The following is a 14,280-nucleotide window of genomic DNA, read 5'->3' on the forward strand; positions in this document are numbered from 1 at the left end:
CATTTATTTTTCTAGAAAGTAGTATTTGTCAACCAGTCTCTTGTCACCTTGCTTTGAAGATGAACAATAGTGTGTACGTATTTTGAGAGCATTCTGAAGGTAAAATGAGGAGAGCACCCTGACTCTGACACGTGGTTCCAGGGAGTTCATTGCTAGGCAGTTCTTGCTCTAGTTTTCAGTATGGTGGGAAGAAGGAACCAGCTTCCCTGGGTTGGAAAGCCTAAGTGTAAAGATTTTTTTTTTAAATTTTTAAATTTTTTATTGGGAGGGAGATTTTATGGGCGTGGATTAGCAAGGAAGAAATTTTCCCCGGCAAGGGGAAGGAGTCCCTGAGGTGACATTGGAATTGGGTGCTGACTGAGGTAAACTACAGGGCCAGTGAGGGTCAGAGAAATGGGTCAACAGTGCAGAGAGTGGGGCTGCTCCCATGAGATGGAAATGGAAGTGCAAGAGAGAAGAAAGCTGTTGTGAGGCCAAGAGCCCAGTGGCTGGATAGATCAGCGAAGTATAAAAAACTTTTAGTTTTGAGTCAGATCAACCAGATCAACCCATTTACCCAAGGTCATGCTAAAATCTCAGCCCTTTTATGGCAGGGAAAGAGGAATCTTTCTGAGAATTAATCAGATATATGCAGTTATAAAGTACCTAGTACAGCTAAATGTCCACTTCCCCTCTAGGCTCTCAACTGGAAAATATGAAGAGATTTGGCCAGTCATTGGTAAAGAGAGAGAGAAAAAAAAAATAAGAGCAGCCATAAAGAGAAGTAGAACCCAAGAGAATAGCTAGGTCAAGTTAATGGTGGGCTGAGGGCTTTAGCACTAGTGACAGCCCCGGCTCAGGAAGCAGCATACACTGGAGAGTCTGTTTCTTCCCTATCCATGGCCTACTAGTCCAAAGCGACTTGAGCCCTGGAGACAGTGAAGCCAGCTGTGAGTGCAGCAGTGACACTGGCAGGGACACATTCCATTTGTCTTATTTGGTTAAGCATCTGCCAGACTCAGATCAGATTTGCCTGTGTCAGCACCTTCGAGGGACACACACCCCTCTGGCTTATGTTGCCTGCATATTTGACAACTCGGCTTTATTCAAGGCTGCCTCCTCAAAGTCTGGCCTGTCTCTTAGGCTAGGGCAGGCAACTCAATCTGGTGCCATCATGGGTTACCTGGGCACTATACTAGGAAGAGAGGGTGGCCTGTGGCACCAGATTATGCTATGGGGATCCTGAGGCCATGCTGAGAGAAGTTTCTTTTGGGGATTTCAGTCTGAGAAAGAATGCAAGACAAAAACTCACGGCAAAAGCAGAGCAGAGAGGCAGGGAGGAGCAGAGCGGGTTAGTGTATGAGTGGGTCAGAGTGAACAGGTCTCTAAGGAAACAAAGTGATGATCACACAGATATTTGTAAGGTCTCATCTCTTCATGCATTAAGATAGAATCTTTCAACTTCATTTTAAGAATATCACTTTATTACTCTAAATTCTGAAGCTTTTTGGGGTTTCCAAAATGGGTTATTTCTCCTCAAGATGATTACACTTGACTCAGGATGTCACTGAAATGGCTACTAAGAAGCATTTTGATGGCTATGCCCATGGTCTCCCCTTTTGGTCCCCCCCCTTTTTTTTTTTGCGAGGGCAGGTTGGAGCAGCACTGGTCCTGATCCTTTAGCTCGAGGGTGTGTCTTTGGTGTCTGCACAACCTCATTCCCAAGAACTGGTATAGAACGATATGGGAAGATCATAGAGGGTCGCCTGCCACCTGCAGTCAAGCCTCGGTAAATGCAACAGTGCAGATGGTGAAGGGGTGGGGATTGGGCGCAAGTCCAACCCTTCCCGTTCCTTTCTTAGGCAGAGTCCAAGCCCAGGAAGCAGCATATTCCTGGGGAACTGTTTCTCTTCCACCCATCACCTGCTACCGAACCCTGGAAACAGCGATGCCAACTGGGAGAGCAGCAGTGACACTGGCAGGGCTGGTGTTGACATCCAACCACGGTTCTCCTGTATCAAAACACCGATGGATAGGGTTCTACCTAATCTATTTATAGAGAACCAGATATCATCAAGCAAACAAGCATAATTCTCTGAAGGTCCTTCGGACACACCCCTCTTTCCTCGCTACAATTATGTAATCTGCTTCTTGGAAGGAACAAACACATATTGGTGTACCTTGCTCAGAAATGATATCACAGCTTATTAATTCCATTATAATTTCCCCATGCAAAGGAAAACTGTTCACAGCAAGGAAAAAGAAGTCTCAGGTTCCATACAGGGGATTTTCTTAGGGCCTCCCATAACTACAGGCGAATAGAAACTAGCCTATAGTCAATACTATTGCAAGATGGAAATGGGTGGCTTTGAGCACTATTCACCTGTGAAAATCAAAGAAAAAACTTGCACTTCTAGATTAGTTCTCAGACTAATGGGACAACTCTCTTGCCTCACTTGCTACTCGTGACCCACCTTTTGAGATTCCCATGTAGAGAGCATGCTTCCTCTTGAGTAAGGAGAGATGTATTTATATCAATTGGCAAGGAAGGTGAGTTTGCCTGTCTTGACCCCTGCTAGGGCTCAAGTCCCTTTTAAAGGACAACTCCTGGACTAAGGCCCTAGGGAGAGGATGATCAGGGAGAGTGGGTTTTGGATGAGTATCGATGGAGTGTTTCATGTGTGCCAGGCACTGTCCAAACAAATTAATCATCACCCCCGCTCTGTCAGGTGGTTATGATCAGGTTTCCATCAAACCTGCTATGTGTCTTACAACTGGTGACTGCTACAGCTGGGATTAAAATCCAGGCTCCAAATCTGTATAACACATGTTTACCTCACAGGGCTCTCAGTGCCATCACATCTGTAATTAGAGAGTGTTTCCTTTCGATTAGATCCAAATGAATACAATCCTTCCTACAAAGCCTCCTCGAGGCAGCTGAATGTGCCTGAGTCAACTCTGGTTAGCGTGGAGAGTGGACATCACCTAACCTTTGGTTGCTTCTCTTTTCTAATTTGAATTATGTATGTTGGGTACCAAGAACTGATGCTTTATTGAACAATCCCCAATACTTTAGCATGGCCAAGAAGGTGCTGGCCCCCTGCTCTTAGAAAAGCACAATGTAAGCTAGTGCTGCCTGGACTTTGGGTCTCTAGTTTTGTGCCATAAACCACACGGAGATTCCTATCATCTGCTCAGTTTTCATGCCAGCCTTAGAACAAAGGTCCTTATCTTCATGGCATATTTATTTCCTCTTCTGCCTCTGCTCTCTTATTAGAAACACATATATCCAGACTTGGTGGTTATGGAGTAGCACTATCTTCATCCATGGTGGCCTTTAAAAAACCTGATTTTATATCTTGGCATTTCAGGGGCTGCCATTCTGGAAAAAGACAATAATATGTGGGGCACGTGTGAGCTGTGTGCCCGGATCAGGGATGAAAGGAGAAGAGTTAAAAGTATCTTTCAACAGCAGTAAACTCCCAGTGACCAAAGAACTTGGTCTCCATGGCTATTTACCACTGAGACACTAGATCTATGATGCCTTCTTCATGGAGATTTATACATTGAGAAAAAATATCTATTTCCTGTCACGAATAAGAGGAGATTGGAGCATTGAGTCACAGCATCTTCTAACTCCCCAGACTCATCAGTAGAATTGTCTCTTCCCCTGGCCCTTGGCATAGAACTAATTTTTAGCAAAGTCTAGTTTCCATGTTCTGGAAAACAACTTATGAGATGGGTGACCAGAAAGATGGAAGCACACAAAATATTTTGGTTAGTTTCTGAGGGGCTATATCACCCTTCAGGTGGTTGTCTCCAAGGTAACTGGTACTATTCTGCTCTACTAATCTCATTTCCAACATTTATCCAGTCACTTTTCTGTTCAGTGTCTTCTTCAAGACCTGCATGGTTTCAGGATAAGAAGGAAAACTTTGACAGTCTACAGGTGCCCAGGCCAGTGTGTAAAAGAAGCCCTGTATGCCAAGGTAGATTGTGAGACACATATTCTACACCTACTTCAGTCTAACAACTGTAGATTGTTAGTAGATTTTCACCCCAATTCATGCTTTATTTGCAACTATCAATGGACCTTAAATCAATACTTTTCTACAAAATCACTCACTGGACGAGAATATCTAACTAAACAATTTGGGTGTAATTGATTCAACTTTCCGTCTATAAAACAGAGATAATGATGCCTACCTAATGGAGCTGTGAAAAATATGTGAAATAAATACACAATGTATAACGTGTAGCTATATTCATTAAATGGAGCTCTCTTTTAACCAACCCCTTTTATATATTCCTGTAACAGGTATCACCTTGCAGTCACCCTGGGGACCCTATGTTAATCCTTGTCTTCAATTATTTATTCAGTCAGACACAAGACTCCAGTCAGCCTTCATCTATTTACACCAAACTGTTCATTCTCACCATTAATATATCACTTAGACACTTCTATTTTATGCCCAGATTACTGTTGTAGCCTGCTAGCAGAATTAATTAATCAGTGCTTTCATTTATTGAGCATCTAATATGTTCACTGTTGAATGGTGCTAGGAACAGAGGGGTAAACCACTTCGACAGGAATCCTGTCCTCATGGTACTTACTATTCTTGTGGGAGAAGGTAGGTAATGAATAAGTAAACGAATGAATGAATGAGAAAAATTTTGATGTAGACACTAAAACAGAGTGAAGTGTTAGAGCTTGAGTGGCAGGAACAGACAGGGAGACTACATTAAATACATGTTCAGGAAGGATCTACCTGTGGAGAGGCTGCTTGAGCTGAGCTTTGAATGACAAGAGGGAACCCAAGACCTGCAAGCAGAGCATTTCAGGCAGGGGCAGTGGGTGCCAACGGCCCTCGCATGGCAATAAGCCTGGCGTGGTGGAAGGGCAGAGGGAAGGCCAGCGTGGTTGATGCATAAGTGAGAAGGGCCCAGCGATACAAGAGGAAATCAGAGAAGGGAAGGACTACATCTTGTAGGAAGAGCAGATCATGGAGATCATGGATAGGATTTTGGGTTTTTTCAGAGGTGTAATCATAAGCCACTGGAGGTTTTCAACAACAGAGTGATAACATGATGTGATTGACATTTTACAAAGCTCATCCTGCTGGTCAAGTGGAGAATGGACTGGGGGCTGGTAAGAGTCAAAGTAGAAGTTAGTCATAATAGCCCGGAAAGAGGTTAGTGGCTGGTACCAGTGGAAGTGGAACAAAAAGGAAAGTAGAAGCTGTGGTTTTAAGAAAATTCCATATTAATTTTCCTGAGGTAATTTCTCAACTCCAAAATTTTTGATGCCACCACATTATACTTCCTGCTGAATCAAATCTGAGTAACTGGTTTTCGAAGTCTTCCACAATCCATCTGTGGCCACTTTTCATTGATTGTTGATCTCTCCAAACTCCCATACTACCTATACTCTGTAGTTAATAAGCAAGTAAGTAATAACCCACTCTCTGTTCATCTGTGCAGCATTTAAGGTATGTTAGCCTTCTTTTATAAGCTTGAAAATCCCTTTAGAACAGGCTCTGTACTAGCTCTTTCCTTCATACCCTCCATTGCACTTAACATAGTTCTCCACACAGGGCGTGTGTTGAAATTGCTTATTGATTGATTTAAAACATATATCTCCAGCATTCATCTCTTCAGAATCTCTCTCCTATGAAGAAGGGTGATTATCTGTCAATATTCATGGCACCATTGAACCAACACACGATGCATTAATCATCTCTGAGATAACCAGATGAAGCTTTCTTGTAATCTTTCTATTTTGCTGAGATAATTTCACTTGCTTTGGAGTTTATGAGGCCATAAGTGGCTCCCATCTGTTGATGAACATATTTCTAAGAGTCATTTAGTCTCGAGTATGGAATACTTGAGGGGAAGTTAAATTGTAACTTTTATATTAAGTGTCATCTTAGTAACAGAACCAAAATTGGAAGCATGTGTTCAATTTTGGTCTTTAATTTTCAAAGCTTTAGGTCAGGCAAAGAATTAATTTCATTTGTTTACAAAGTAGATTATGCCTAATAACATCTATTTTGTTTATGGTCACATTTTAGTCAATCCATTGCCTTAGAAAATGAGAGAAATCTGATTGGTTAATCATTCAACATAGTAAATTACATTGTTCTAACATCCACAGAACATTGGCTTAATTGAATTATTCAGTAATAGTATAATAAAAATATTCCCTTTTATTACATTTTGAGCAAGGCATATACCAGTGATGAAACAGAAAAATCTTGTTTATTCCACCCTTGTTTATGATCAACCACAGAATGTAACATAACATTTCTGGGGATAATAATTTTTTCCACATTAAGGATAATAAAGACAAGGTAGCTTTAATGGGATACTTACTGGTACTCTGAGTTTTCACTACTTGTTTGTATATCTTTTTCTCCCAGAAATTTGTTCTCTGATTACTGCTACTTTACAAAATAAAGTTTAAATAAAATTGGTTTTAATTTATGCATAATAAAAGAGATAAGTGTGATTATTTTCTCTCTCCAATGAGAGGTACAAAAACTGTCTAGGGCACTTTCTTTCACTCTTGAGATTGTGATGAGGACCAAGGAGCATTTTCTCAGCAAAAGTCAGATACACACAAAGTCTACACATATCAGGAAAGATCCTCGATGGGTCCCTGGGGATCAGCCCCAAGAGGTCTAAACCATATGCATAGCACAGTTTCTACAGAATCATCTTAGTATTAATGATCACTACTTGTTATTTTTTTCTTTTTGTACTTTTAGAAATATGTATTGTGGCAAAATGTTGGCAATAGTGAAATTCAAACTAATAAAGATTTAAAAAGGTGTTTCAATTTGTAAATACAAAGGAAATAGCCATTTTTGCATCATTATATAGACAATATCTTAAGCAATGCTAGGTGTATATTATAGGAATATTTCTGATCCCTTGGTCACTACTTCTTAAAACACATTATTTAAATGTTAACAACAACTTTTATTCAAAATGATGATGACTCAAGGGCTTTTTTCATACAATTCCAGAAGAGATCAAGTTTTCACTTGAGTCTTTCATTCAGTTCTTTATTGTGAGGAGAAATAATAACATGGGCAAAATAGTGACAAATAAAATACTGTATTTTTAGAATGTATATTCAAACATGATAACAGATTGGTACTTTGGCCCATTTTGATCATAGTTTTAATTCAAGATGTGAAAGAAAGGCTTTCTACATGGAGATAGTGTTTGAGTTACCGAATGCCGAAGGGTCACTGGTAATTATGCTTCTGGCTAGTACGGCTTGGCTACTGAGGTTTGTTGCTATGTGTTGAGAGCAAAATCCCAAATGATGATGCTAATGTTTTTGCTAATGAAATCTTCTATGCTGAAAAATTTCAGTTACCCAGTCACTTGTCTTCAGGTACAAATGCTAGCAAGTAAGGAGGAATATGATTGAAAAACTCAGAGGAGAAAAAAAGAAAAGAAACGGATTGACTAGAAATTATTCATGGAATATATTTCATAGGCTTATTGGGTGACAGCATCTTAGGTATTGAGATTCATTTACACTAGATAGTAAGTTAACTATTTTTCTTCTTTTTAATAGATACTACATTTTTAACACAGAGTTTCAGTGTCCCATTTTCTCTCAAATGAGTATATATATAATGACAGTTATTACTAATAGTGAGGAACTTATAAAAGTTTTTAGAACTAAGGTACTTTTCTGGAAAATAAAAGAACAAGAGTGCATTTTAAAGTTGGTGAGAATAAAGTTTTCTATTTCAATTTTCATTCTATGTACGTGTTAGTTCTGTCTGGGCTCTGCCGAGAAAAATTGTCAATGGGCAACAGATCATCCCAATGTATACTTCACTCCTCCTCCCTTTTTAATCTCTTTTTAGGTGACAAATAGTATTTCTCTTAGACCAGATTCACTTGATTTTTCATGTGATTATGCTCAACAGAACTCAGGGTGAGTATATGCTCATCTTGATTAAAATGTTATGAAAAAAAAAAGCTATTACATCATAAATATCTGTATTCTAGAGTCTCATAACCAGTTGCTTCAGTGTCAAAATTTGAGTGCTGATTAGGGCGTTCATAAGTGGGATCATATAATTGATAGAACGACTTCCAGAGCAGGTAGTGGCATAGCACAATAGTGAAGAGAAAGGGTTTCAGAATGAGATACACCTGGATTCAGATTCCAGCTTTGCTGATGTTTAGAGCAGCATAGAATAGTGGCCGGTGCTCACTTCGTAGGGCTGGTTTGCCTGCTTTCATTCCTGTGTGCAATCTTAGGTAAGCTACTTAAATTCATTAACTTTGACTCCCTTGATTTGTAGCTTCCTCTCAGAGTTGCTGCTGTGAGGTTAAAATGAGATAATTTTGTGTAAAATTTAAAATAATGCTTACATGCAGAAAGCTCATTAGGCGTTTAATAATAATGTTAACCCTTATTATTATTAATTTAGTGCTAAGCACAGCAGGATCTGAAAAATTACTAAATCTTTCAAGACTGAGTTTCCACCTGCATAAACAAGAGATGAAAATATGCATCCTCACAGAGTTGTTGTGACAAATAACTGAGATGGCACAGTGAATGACTAGCACAATTATTGGTTGTAAAATTATTCAGAAGCATTCTGAGTGCTTCAGTGAGAATTATCTGATTGCTAATAGATCTTGCAGTGTTGCTAACAAACAAAAAATTTCTTTATTCCAACCATTATTGTGTTCTTGGTATTCATGCTTTTAAAACACCCAAGGGCCATTTTATCCTCTTCCCTTCGTCATGACAATATATTTCCACAAACTGTAGTCTATTGTCTATTTCCACAAACACCCTTACACAAGATTATAACTTTCTGGGTTTCCGATTAAAGAGGTGAGACTTTGACATTTACACCTAAGTATTTTCTAGATGTGCAGTCATCTGACCTTTAATAAGTAACATCTTTTATAAATCCTTCTTTGTTAACCACCATTAACGCCACCACTTTTGGACCCTTTTAGTCTTGCTTTCAAGCATTTTTAAAAAGAATCATAAATTGAAAAAAAAAAAAGAATCATAAGTTGGATAGCTTTTTAAAAGCACAACTTCCAAGGTAATCTTAGAAGGCAATTAAGGGGATGGCATCTTTACCAGCTCCATTATTGCTGAATTTGCAGAGAAATTTCCTTTGAGTCAAAGTTGTCTCCTTGAGTGCATGGCCATTTTGATAAGAATAGTGCAAGGTAATGCAATCCTACTTTAAATTTAGAAGCGTAAAGTTCATGCTACACTGAAAAGACAGCAGTGAATGGCATTGCCATGCTTATGTTTGAGAAAAACTCAAGTGCTCAAGTCTTGACCCAAGAATAAGGTTTAACATTCTACAGGCAATTATGGAATGTGGACACAAAGGTGAAATAAATGTGTCGGTCTCCCTGGCCTTTGATTCTTTCATTCCCCAACTGTATGACCATTATTCATAGACACTATATGCAGTCCTAGTTTGTCCCTTCTGTTTCTGGTTTAAATTCCTTACCTGGAGGGCAAAGGACAACACCTGCTTTCTGCCTTCTAAGAACCAATGACACATCAGGTTTGAGCAGTCCAGGGCACAGGGTATATATAGACTGCTTCCATTTCACAGTCCCTCTGGCTACTAGAGTAATAATTTAGTGAGCTAAACATTTACATATGACTAGAAATTGGTTGGTTGTTTTTGATGTGCAAGGTCTAATAGTGGACACAGAAATGAACCAAACATGATTTCTTTCCTAATTTAGGATAATACTATCTAGTGACAAAATCATAGAGGGATATAAATAATTAGACTATATAGTCAAAAGTGCAGGTCTATAGAAAAGGGGCAGAAAAATATTATAGAAGCGTTGAAGAAGGAAAGATTATTCTTAGGTATAGGAAAGCTTCATGGAAAAGGTGGTATTTGAGTTAAGTCTTGGAATATGAGTAAATTTTGTATATGCAAGGAAAGGGGTGAATATGTTAGTGGAACAATGTTATATAGGATCCAATAGTTTTATATAAAGCTGCAGAAAGGGAAATAAGTCTAGGGAGGTAAAGAGCCTGCTATCCAAAGAATTATGAGATCATAATAGGGCCTTGGATTTCATACTCAAAGGTTTGTATTTTAGCTTATAGATCAGGGGTCCCCAACCCCTGGGCCAGTGACTGGTACCAGTCTGAGGCCTGTTAGGAACCAAGATGCATAGCAGGAGGTGAGCGGCCGATGAGCGAGTAGAGCTTCATCTGTATTTGTAGCTGCTCCACAGCGCTAGTAGTACAGCCTCAGCTCCACTTTAGATCATCAGGCATTAGAGTCTCATAGGGGCACTGGTGCCTGGGGCCAAAAAGCTTGGGGACCGCTGCTATAGATGACAGACAAGTGGGTTCAATCTTGGCTTTTTATTACAATCATACATTCAGTTTCAAAAGTTGCAGGCGTTAATGCAAGATCATCTCCAACACCTGTGAGGCCTAGAGTATGAATGGAGGCTCACATACTGTATATCTAAATATTTAAAAGTTTTAAAATAAGTGATACCCGAGATCTGGCCCTTGTTTCCTCCCGGAGTCAGCAGCTTGTCCCAAGGGATTGTTCTGGGACTGAAGGGGAAAGGATCCTCACTCTTCCTGAGGGCCACCTGCCTGCCACTAGGGACTTCAGTGGGGAAGCGGAACTCAGCAGAGGAATCCTGGGCAGTGGCTGGACCTGCCCCCATCAAGGCTAAGATGACTCAGCAAAGCTCTTCAGGTCCTTGGGTGGGCAGGGTCTCTTACTTCATGCCTCACTTTTCTGACTGGGGATTGACAGGTATTCTAAGTGTCATCTAGAATTATACTCACCCACTCCACTCACCTCCAGAGGTGAGGGCGTAAGTATTGTTACCCAAAGAATGTTGTCTGCATACACATTCTCACATTTCAGAGGAACTACTTAGACACTAAAGCAGCCCTCTTTCTCTGATTTCAAAGGGCACTATTTATGCTTTAGCTCAATACCACCCTACTGAATGAGAGGACTCCATTCAGCTGCTCTGTTCCTCTCTAATATTTTGTATGTATTGAATTGGTCATCAGACTTTAAAACGTGAGACTGAAAAGAAGGAAAAGCGTTTGCATTTCTGGTTATGATATTTGGGGTCTTGTAAAGCATTCAGCATTCTTGGCCTGATCTAAGAGTTGTGCTACATCTGAACCCAACCACTGACCCAGAATTTATTGGGATGGGGTGGATGTGAAGTCTCAGGACCTGTGCTAACAAAGCTCCATGGTTGATCATCATGCTAAGGCAGGATTAATAATCACTGCTAAAAATGAGAGAGATTTTTCTGTTTAATTATTGTTTTCAGCAGAAGGATGCTAGATGATTGGTATTTTAGAAAGTAAAGTGAAGTAGGATGGAAGACGAATGGAAAGGTGGCGAGACCGTGGTAGGAGAGCTGTGAAAAGCCACCAAGCAAGTGAGATGAAGGCCTAGAGGAAGCAGGGACCATGGATGGAAAAAGAAGGAGAATCTGGATTGGGGAGGCTCCAGGAGGTCACATCAGAAATGCTTGGTGAGTGTGCCCAGTTCCAATCACGAGACCAGCAGGTGATGGAGACTAGACTCTGCATAGTGTGAGAACATAAAGCAATATACAGATAATGTATTATAGAATTATACACTTGAAGCTTAAAATATAATTCTTACTAACCAATGTCACTCCAATATACTTAATTAAAAAAAAAAAAAAAAGCTCAGTTGTTAGAGGGAGAGATGGAGTGGAGATGACTTTGAAATTTCTGGCTTGTTATGGGTTAAACTATGTCCTCCAAACAAATATGTAGAAGTCCTAATTCCTGGTAGCTGTAAATGTAACCTTATTTGGAAACAGGATCTTTGCAGATGTAATCAAGTAAGATGATGTCATTAGGGTAGTCCCTAAGTCACTATAGCTAGTGTCCTTATAAAAGGAGACACATAGGGAGGACAGCCAAATTTTGGAGGCAGTGATGAAAGTGATGTAGCTATAAGCCAAACAGTGCCAAGATTTTCCAATTGTCATCAGAAACTGGGGGAGAGGTGAAAAGGGGTCCTCTCCTATAGGTTTCAGGGAGAGTATGGCCTTGCTGACACCTTGATTTTGAATCCGTAGGCTTCAGAACTGTGAGACAGTACATCTGTGTTGTTTGAAAGCACTTGGTTTGTAAGAGTTTGTTACAGCAGCCCCAGGAAAAAATATATAAGCTGTAACAAACAGTACCCATGGTGTTGGCTCTCTCTGAACTGAGCTATCAGTGAAGGAAAGCGTTTGTGATACCCAGTGCCAGAACTGTGAGTATTCTCTACAAGCCATAGAGCCCCATATTCAGTGTCTCTCTCTCTCATCCAGCTGTATTAATTCACTATGGGCTTTAATTATCTACTATACAAAAAGGCATAAACAGAAAATATTAATTTCCTATAGGTTTCAGTTGTCTACTACATAAAAAGGCAGTTTCCAAAAGCTAAGTTAAAAGGTTTTTACATTCAGTTTTCCCATATTCTAATTTGATTTTGAAGGTATTTTTGATAGTATTTTAAGTCATCATCTTTAGTCTACTATAGTAAAAATTATTCAGAAAATTTACAGAGATTTCACCTCCACAAGGGACATTTTCTGATAGGACATTGTTGCAGGATTGAACTGCCAAAGAGACAGCTGAAAAAAATGGGTCATGCATTCATCCCATTCTGGGACATAAGCTGCCAAGAGGTTCACTGCTTTTTTGTCCTCTTCTCGTAAACAAGCTGCGTTAACAAGTTACTTTTAAAAAGCATACTAATTTCCCCAGTGAATTACACAGGAAAGAATCCAGCGTTTCCTCCTGAGAAATCAAACAGTCGTTTGTTCTCAGAGCTCAGGTGTGGTAAAATAGCCGTGGGCTAAAAACGCACGCTGGATATTGGCCAGTAGGCTAGAGCTTTCCTTCCACTTCAGCCCTGATTTCTCATATTGGTGTGCAGTTCATAGCTTGCCTAATGTGTGTGTGTGTGTGTGTGTGTGTGTGTGTGTGTGTAGAACTCGATTTTCATTTTCAATTTAATTACACAATCTATAGTGCCCGGTGGGAAGGATTTAGGGGCAAGATTAACGCTCAACAGTGCTCCGTTTTACATTCTTTTTTTGATAACGAACGCTGTATTGATTATCCAAAGTGAGTTTTCAAAAATGTTTTGTAGGAGCCAAATTCTTTTGGTAGCAGAGTAATTTAAAAGGGGGGAGGGGTGACTTCATTTCCTGGCTCTTTGCCAAAATTTAGATAAATTGGAGGTGTAAGATGCTTTTTAAAATTGTATTGCCAATGCATTCTTGAGAGTGGAGAGTACCTCCCTACTTAGAAGAAGAAAGAATAGCAATTCCATTGTAGAATTAGAAATACAGTTGGAGACGCTAATTGAATCACAAAACAATCCCTTCTAAGAACGACTATATAACTAATATATTTAAGACCCTAACCTCCTATGTGAAAATCCAAAGAATTCTACTCTCTTATTAGAACTAGAAACCATTATGATTTTATCTGGCATCAAATCAGTGTTCAAGATTATGGGTAAATATTTGATGTTCTACTTTGGTGTCTACATATTCTATTCAGCCAAATGTAGAAAGAAGGAAAATACAGGAAATGAAATATGCCCCCAAGAAGTAGCCTTAATATATTTCTTGACCAACTGCTTTAACTTCTTAAGTTAATAAAGAAAATAGTTCTCTTTATAAGGAAAAGTATTCCCTATGTGACTAAATAAAAAAAATGGTAGCAATAAACCTTAACGGTTAACTGTTGTTGAGCTTTCCCAAACCACTTGAGTATATACAAATAACTGAAAATACAATAAAAAGAAACTGAGCTCAAAAAGCAAATGAACTGTTTGAAATGGCTAACTGATTTTGCCATTGCACAATGATGGCAATTTCAAGTATGATGATGGCTGCTACTTTGAGTCAATATTTACAATTACATTCAAAAGCAAACTGGTACCTAATAAACTTTAAATTTTACTTAGTGAATCTGCAGTATAGTATACTAGCTGAATGAGTTAACACACTTTAAAGCTTGATGAGTTACAGGGCATCTGACACAGATTAGTTAAAGCTAGAACTTAATTTGGGTGGAATGACAACAGGACGAGAACTGGAACTTATTTTGAAGCCCATTAGAAGACTTTGAAAAATGTACCCCTCACACTTCTCCTTGGCAAGAGTGAGTTATAATTTATGCCAAAGTAGAACAAGAAGAAGACATGGAGATTTGTGCCTGTGAGTGAAACCTGAGCATAT

The 14,280-nt window shown here is 39.4% G+C and overlaps 1 protein-coding gene across 4 annotated transcripts in view; it reads right to left on the minus strand.

Annotated features, from left to right (window-relative positions):
* The window catches only part of CHST9 (carbohydrate sulfotransferase 9), a 221,695-nt gene that overhangs the window by 12,015 nt on the left and 195,400 nt on the right, over positions 1–14,280 (minus strand). The gene's annotated exons all lie outside the window — the stretch shown is intronic.

The sequence above is a fragment of the Rousettus aegyptiacus genome, unplaced genomic scaffold (assembly GCF_014176215.1).
Source record: "Rousettus aegyptiacus isolate mRouAeg1 unplaced genomic scaffold, mRouAeg1.p scaffold_m13_p_12, whole genome shotgun sequence".
Lineage (NCBI taxonomy): Eukaryota > Metazoa > Chordata > Mammalia > Chiroptera > Pteropodidae > Rousettus > Rousettus aegyptiacus.